We start from the raw sequence: 7088 nt of genomic DNA on the forward strand, positions 1-7088 counted from the left end.
CTCGGTGGCCACTGATACATTTGGTCGTTGCATACATCTGCAGGTATTTCCATACTTTGTGTAAATTCATAGACATTCGTTGTTATAAATTTTCCTTCTATATTCGGCCCTGTTTTCTAGTGTAACTATGGCTTGTTTGATTTTGTCTTGTAGTGTCATTTCTGTATTGGGTACCTTTGGTATGGGCAACTCCCACTCACTCTTTTGTTTTGTCCAGAATAACAATTCATTAGGTGTGAAACCTGCTGAAGAATGTGGAAGGTTATTGACCACTTGCATGACAGGAGTTACGTATTTTACCCATCAGGTGTGTTTGTGAGGTGTGTATGTCCTAATAAACTGATTAATTTCTTTAAGGACTCGTTCTACTGGGCTTGCTTCTGGGTGAAAAAGGCTTACTAATATGTGCTTTATGCCCTGTGAGGTCATAAATTGTTTCCACTTTTGCCCAATGAAATATGAAGCATTGTCAGTTAGTAGTACCTTGAGTTTACCTACTCTTCTCAAATAGTCATTCTCAATTCTTTTTCTGATGTTTGTAGCTGCTGCATTTTTAATGGCAAACATTTTGATATGTTTCGAGAAAATATCATATAGTGCTACTATGTAACTTACTCCTTTACTTCTTGGATATGGACCAGCTGTGTCGAGGCATACTGTATCTAGACAGTTTCTTGTGAGTATTGTATGTAGCTCAGTATTTTTTGACACATTGGATTGTTTTGATTTTTGTTGTATTGTACACTTTCTTAATACCTTCATGACTCGCCTTCTCAAATTTGGGAAGTAACAAGATGTTGCAATTTTTTCAGTACATTTGCCTACTCCATAATGTCCCCAAACTTCATGTGTGTGTCTTATAAATTCGTCAATATAATCTTCAGCAATACACACACACCATTGATCAGATTTTTCATGTTCCCTATGAAGCAAAACGCCCTTGTACTCCTGATACCATTTACTTACCTTTCCACCTTCATATTGCTTAAGGTTTTACATGACTTTACTCCACCTGTGATCTTGCTGTTGTGTAATTTTCATTTGCTTACAAAACTTATGTTAATCAGACTGTGGTGTTGTATCTTGCATTAGTAATGTTTTGATTTCTGCATCTTGCTCTGTTAATTAACCAAATTCCTCTAAACCTTGTGGTAACCTAGACAAGGCATCTGAAATAACATTTCGACTTCCTTTAATATAAATGATTTCAAAATTGAATTCTTGTAAATATATACACCACCTAGTTAATCGACGGTGTAATAGTTTACATGTTAAAATAAATAGCAGTGACTGATGGTCACAGTAAACTTTGGAATTCTTGCCCCACAAAAAATATTCAAACTTTTTTAAATACCCATATTACAGCTAAGCTTTTCAACTCTAACACAGAGTAATATCTTTCTGCTTGTGATAATGTGTGACTAGCAAAACTGATGACATTGGGTACTTCCTTGCCTTTTTCCTCATGCATCTGGAATAAGCATGCCCCCAGCCCTTGAGATGAGGCATCTGTGAATAGACAAAAATTCTTGTACATGTCAGGATGGTTAAGAATGTTTGCATTGACTAATGCCTGCTTAATGTTATTAAAGTCCTCATGACACTTATCATCCCATAACCAAAGCCTATTTTTTCGTAACAAGTTGAGCAATGCATCACTGTTCATCAGTTGCTGTGGTACGAATTTACGGAAAAAGGATGCTAGTCCTAAAAAAGCCTTTAATTGTTTTTTGTTCCTTGGAGCTGGACAATTGCATATGGCATCAAGTTTTTTTGGATCAGGTAATATACCTTGTTCTGACACATGTCCTAAAAATTTGATTTGCTCCTTTCCAAAACTAGACTTTTTTAAATTGGCTGTTATTCCATAATCTGCAAATCGTTGAAGCACCTGTTCATTGAGCCTGATATGTTCTAACCAAGTGAGTCTACATAAACAGTGACTTTGCAAAGCAGTTCTGATCCCAAAACCTTGTCCAATGCAGATGTAAACACTCCTGCACTAATGTTCAGTCCAAAATGTAGAAAACGGAATTCGTAACTTCTGCCACCACAAACAAATGCTGTATATTTCGACTTTCTTCATGGAGCTTATTTGCCAGTAGGACGTTTGAGATCGAGTATACAGAAATATTTTGTAGTGTGAAACTTCAGAAGCTGTTCATCCCAGTTGTCTTGTCTTATGTGTACTGGCACTATAAGAATCAAGAATCTTTATTCACCATGAATCATTTCACAACAATATGGGTTTCGTCAGTCTAACTGCTGACTCTAACATCGAAAACTAATCTTACAGAACTGTCTGGTTTACTTATTGGTAATATTGGACCACAATAGCGTGAAAATGAAGGTTGTATAATTCCTCATTTAATCATGTGATTGATCTCTTTCCTTACTGCCTCTCGTTTTGCCCATGGAATAGGATATGACATTACACAAATAGTCTCATGTGGATAGACTTCAAATGTATATTCATAGTCTTTGATTACTCCTGGCTCCTTACTGAAAACATTTGCATACTTAAATAACGACGTAGAAAGTTCTTGTCGTTGCATATCATTTAGTACATGTGATTCGCTTAGTTTCTACTCTGCCATTTCGGAAATAACCTCAGTGTTTGCTTCTTGTTCACTTTTAGGTTTGTTTGTGAAATATGCAACTGGAATGGAATATTGTATTACTACTTTTGACTCTGATTTGTTTTTGTTACTTTCATCAGGTGTTCTGACTAAATCAATAGAAAAGATTTGATCCTTTAAAAAAAAAGTGGCTTTGTGCATTCTAAACTTGTTCATGCCAATAAGACAATTAACGATAAGTTTGTCAATCATAAGAAAGTTGCACTTCACTGTAAAATGTTCAATTTGTACTGGAATAAGTGTCTGATGTTTAACCAGTTTAGTCTCACTACCTGTAGCAGTTTGCACCTTGCAATTTTGGACAGGGAATATTGGAAACATGCCTCTTTTCTTCAATTCACAACAAATTACATTTGACATTAGGGTAGTCGTTGAACCTGTATCTAAAATTAAGTGTGTGCTGAGGTTAAATATTTTCACCTTAATGATTGCTTGTATTTGTTCTTCCTTTACTTTATCTACTATATTTAACTCATGCTGATACAAATCATCCTCGATGTCACGTTGTTTGTCAAACCTTATAAAACATGTTTGTAGCTCTGCCTTGCCGCCACTCTCTGAGAGGTCAATAGCCTGGGGCTTATTACACCGGTTGTTGTTTTCCGATGGCGTAGTGTGACTTAATTCGTTACCTGGAGAAATTTGTTAATTTTACTGTATGGGTACTTAGCCAATTTGTGTTGTTAGCTGCTGTGCAGTTATTTTGCTGCCCAACGGTTGGCTGCGGTACAGCGTAAAGCCATGGCATTGTTACTGCACGTCGGCCACGCCCTGTGATGGTGAATTGTAATTCGCTCATGCATTGAAATTACTCCTGTTGTTTTGGAAATTTCTTTTAAATCGTTTTTTTTTTTTTCCATTCCCATATTCATAACCTCTGGGTATGTAATTTTACCATCCTTGCTGTGTGTTTAAATCACGTTTTACTGACTGATTTTCATAACTATATTGTTGTTGTGCCTGCTTTTCTGTTGCCCTATGGGGTACAGGTCCTTCCTCATAGATTAAGTCGACAGAATCGAGTACTGACAGAAAATATTCAGTGTCGTGCTCTGGCGTCGTGGCTAATTTTTCTCTAATGTGCGATGGTAAACGACTTTTCCAAATTTTTAACACGTCTACGTAGTGTGTCTTGTTAGGTATTTTTCAAAGTATCCACGTAAGGTACTGTATTTGCCATTGAATGGCGAAGGGTTGAAAACCTCGCATCTGAGTCTTTCTTGCACCGCTTCAGACCAGTATTTGTCAAGGAGAGCTCATTCAGGTTGGATAAAGTGTTTCAACGTTCAGCCACTTCAGTTGCCCATAAAAGAACGTCACCTTGCGTATATCCCTCGACAAATCTGATTTTCTGTCCAGCTGTGTGGAAATACATGACGAAAAGCACTGATAAATATAGAAGCATCTCACGGGCCCCGAGGAATCATGACGTCACATGACATGACGTCGTCTCTCACGCTAGCCAATATCGCTGGTAGTTTTCGAAACGCGGATATTCTTTGAACATGACATGCTAATGCATTGTGGGTGTGTGGGTGTAATGGCGGGTTTTGTGATTTGTGTGCGTTAAAGCTTTTCAATCACGGAAAAAAATTGATAATACTTGCTGCAAAAGCAGATGTTTGCAGAGGAGAAAGGATAGTTTATATTCCAGATAATGGACGGTAAATAACTTCGGTTAGTAATCTTATAATGCTCAAGAAAAGTAAAGTGTATGGTAAATCTACAGAAATTTCATTCTTTGTGCCTATAGTATTCTGATGCATTATGTTACCCAGTAAAGTTTCTTTCAATGTATCTATGTTGATTATTTGTGGTAATGGTGTATTCTCATAACAAATGGCTTCGGTATTTAAGTTGCAATCATCGTAACTTTTTCCTGATCAAAAATTGTGTAGTAACTGTATTCTAACGTCAGTAACCTGCACATTTGAAAACTTTCGAATGTTCAAAATCACATCATTCATCATAGTCAGTATTTTTTTACAGTAAAATAGGTATGAATTGCAGTGACTGAATCCAGATTTGTGAGTTATGTAATCTGTTTTTGTAATGGATGTTTCAGTTTCTGAAGTGAAAATCCAAAGAAGAGAAGACAGCGAGAATAGCTTTTTGTCTGTTTCATGGTTTATAGGCCTACTGGGGAAACTCGCCATGTAAAAAAACGAGTAATGCATCAAGCTTGGTACCTCTATGGTGATGTGGAAATCCGAGCGTTGTTAATAAAGAAATTAATTCAGTGTGTGTGTGTTTCTTTTGATTCCTTTATCATGTTGCTTATAGTAGACCAAATTTAATTAAAATACCCAGGTGATAATTCCTGAAACAGTAATTAGCATTCTAGCTGTTCTTTTTAGCCACAACTGTACAGATGCATATACTTAACGTTCAAAATGCATGGCCTGTGGCGGAGTGGTTACTCAACAATAACATCCCTGTAATGGACTGGCCTGCCACAGTCCTGACCTGAATCGTACATAACACCTTTCGGGTGGAATGCCGACTTTGTGCCAGGCTTCATCGACCGACATTGATACTTCTCCTCAGGGCAGCACTCCGTGAGGAATGGGCTGCCATTCCCCAAGAAACCTTCCAGGACCTGATTGAACGTGTGCCTGCAAAAGTGGAAAATGTCATCAAGGCTAAGGATGGGTCAAAACCATATTGAATTCCAGCATTACCAATGGAGGGCACCACGAACTTGTAAGTCATATTCAGCCAGGTGTCCGAATACTATTGATCACATTGTGTACTTAAACTTTCTGCAGCAGACATGCATGGTGTCTGAACTTCAATTGTTCGATCACGCAATTCTACGCCATCGTGGCTGATTGCGTTTTCGCTGTTGCTATCAACAATGGGCATATATTTTTCGGCCATGTTATATGAATATACAAAAAATAAATTTTCACAAAAATTTTAAAATTTCATATGCTAATTATTACAGTTGATAAATGTAATTTATATAATGTCAAAGCCTGTTTTACGTCCATTATGATGTACAAACTATTGTACTGCAATTCTTTATGTTTTTCTGACAAAATGTATCACACTGAAAAATTCCTGTAAATTTCTCGCAAATAAAATTCAAGGAAGGGAACAATGAGGAAATGTTTCTATCTACATCAAAAGACGCGTTACCAATTGTAACCATGCAAGCAACTTGCGTAGGCGTCCTACCTTTGCTGCATTCAACAAAACAGCTTACTGTGGAAAGTTTCACGTGACCTGGGTCAAATTCTTATTCCTTTCAAAAAAATTTCTCCTCAATTTTTACCTTTTTGCAATACTTGTCGTGATTCATGCAAACAGAAAATACAGACAAGTAATTTTTAATGACCAATAACAGTGTCATAGAAATTTCTTGCAATAACAATAATTAAGAAACCCTACTCACAACCGATGCACTGAAGTCCTGGCACACAGGTCGCCAGTTGTGTTGTAATAAGGAAAAAAAAAGAATAAATAAATATTATTGAATATTGCTAAATATGCATATGAAAACACTCTTTTAAACTGCTACAACATGATTGCGCTACTGGAAATGTTCCGCAGGACGTCGGGCTTCATTTTTTACTTCAATTGTAGCTGCAGATGGCGGACTCTGGGAACAACGGTGCTTGTCGTAATCGAGAAAATCTTCCTTGTATGTTCCTTCACTTACTTCAATAAATAAAATAAAAATTTTTCACTGTTTTTCCATATAATATTATTCAGGCACACATGATACATAGAGCTCGCAATACTTCATATCTAAACATCGCACATCTACATCGTCCTTCTATATTCGAGAGAGTGTCAGAGTAAAGAACAAAATTACGTACAAATAACTGAATGAAAGTCTCTTCCTTTGTCTGCACCCCACCGCGCATTCACAATTAATGTCTCTGCCAACTCTTACGTTCAATCGCTTTTTCTCCCCCCCCCCCCCCCCCCCCCCCCTTTTTTTTTTTTTAATACCAACTTCACGATATCCTGGGGGTCTTTCATCACGTACCTACACAGGTGTAAGCAATCACATATCCAAATGGTTGTATTCTAGTGTACCAACCTAAGTACAGCGAATACTGCATAAAGCTTTGAACTGTTTCTTGCCTAGAATTTGCAAACTAATGTGTTCCTATGTCACTTGAATTAGAAAGAAGAAAGCTATATATACATAATGTACTTCATGTACAGTTTGTCCACGTGTGACAGTGATGTGTACTATAGATAAAGAAATACTATAATATGAAACTAGAATATTTTTTAAAAAGAGGCTCTTACAGGGTGTTTCAAAAATGACCGGTATATTTGAAACGGCAATAAAAACTAAACGAGCAGCGATAGAAATACACCATTTGTTGCAATATGCTTGGGACAACAGTACATTTTCAGGCAGACAAACTTTCGAAATTACAGTAGTTACAATTTTCAACAACAGATGGCGCTGCGGTCTGGGAAACTCTA

This window comes from Schistocerca cancellata, chromosome 1 (assembly GCF_023864275.1).
Source record: "Schistocerca cancellata isolate TAMUIC-IGC-003103 chromosome 1, iqSchCanc2.1, whole genome shotgun sequence".
Classification (NCBI taxonomy): Eukaryota; Metazoa; Arthropoda; class Insecta; order Orthoptera; family Acrididae; genus Schistocerca; species Schistocerca cancellata.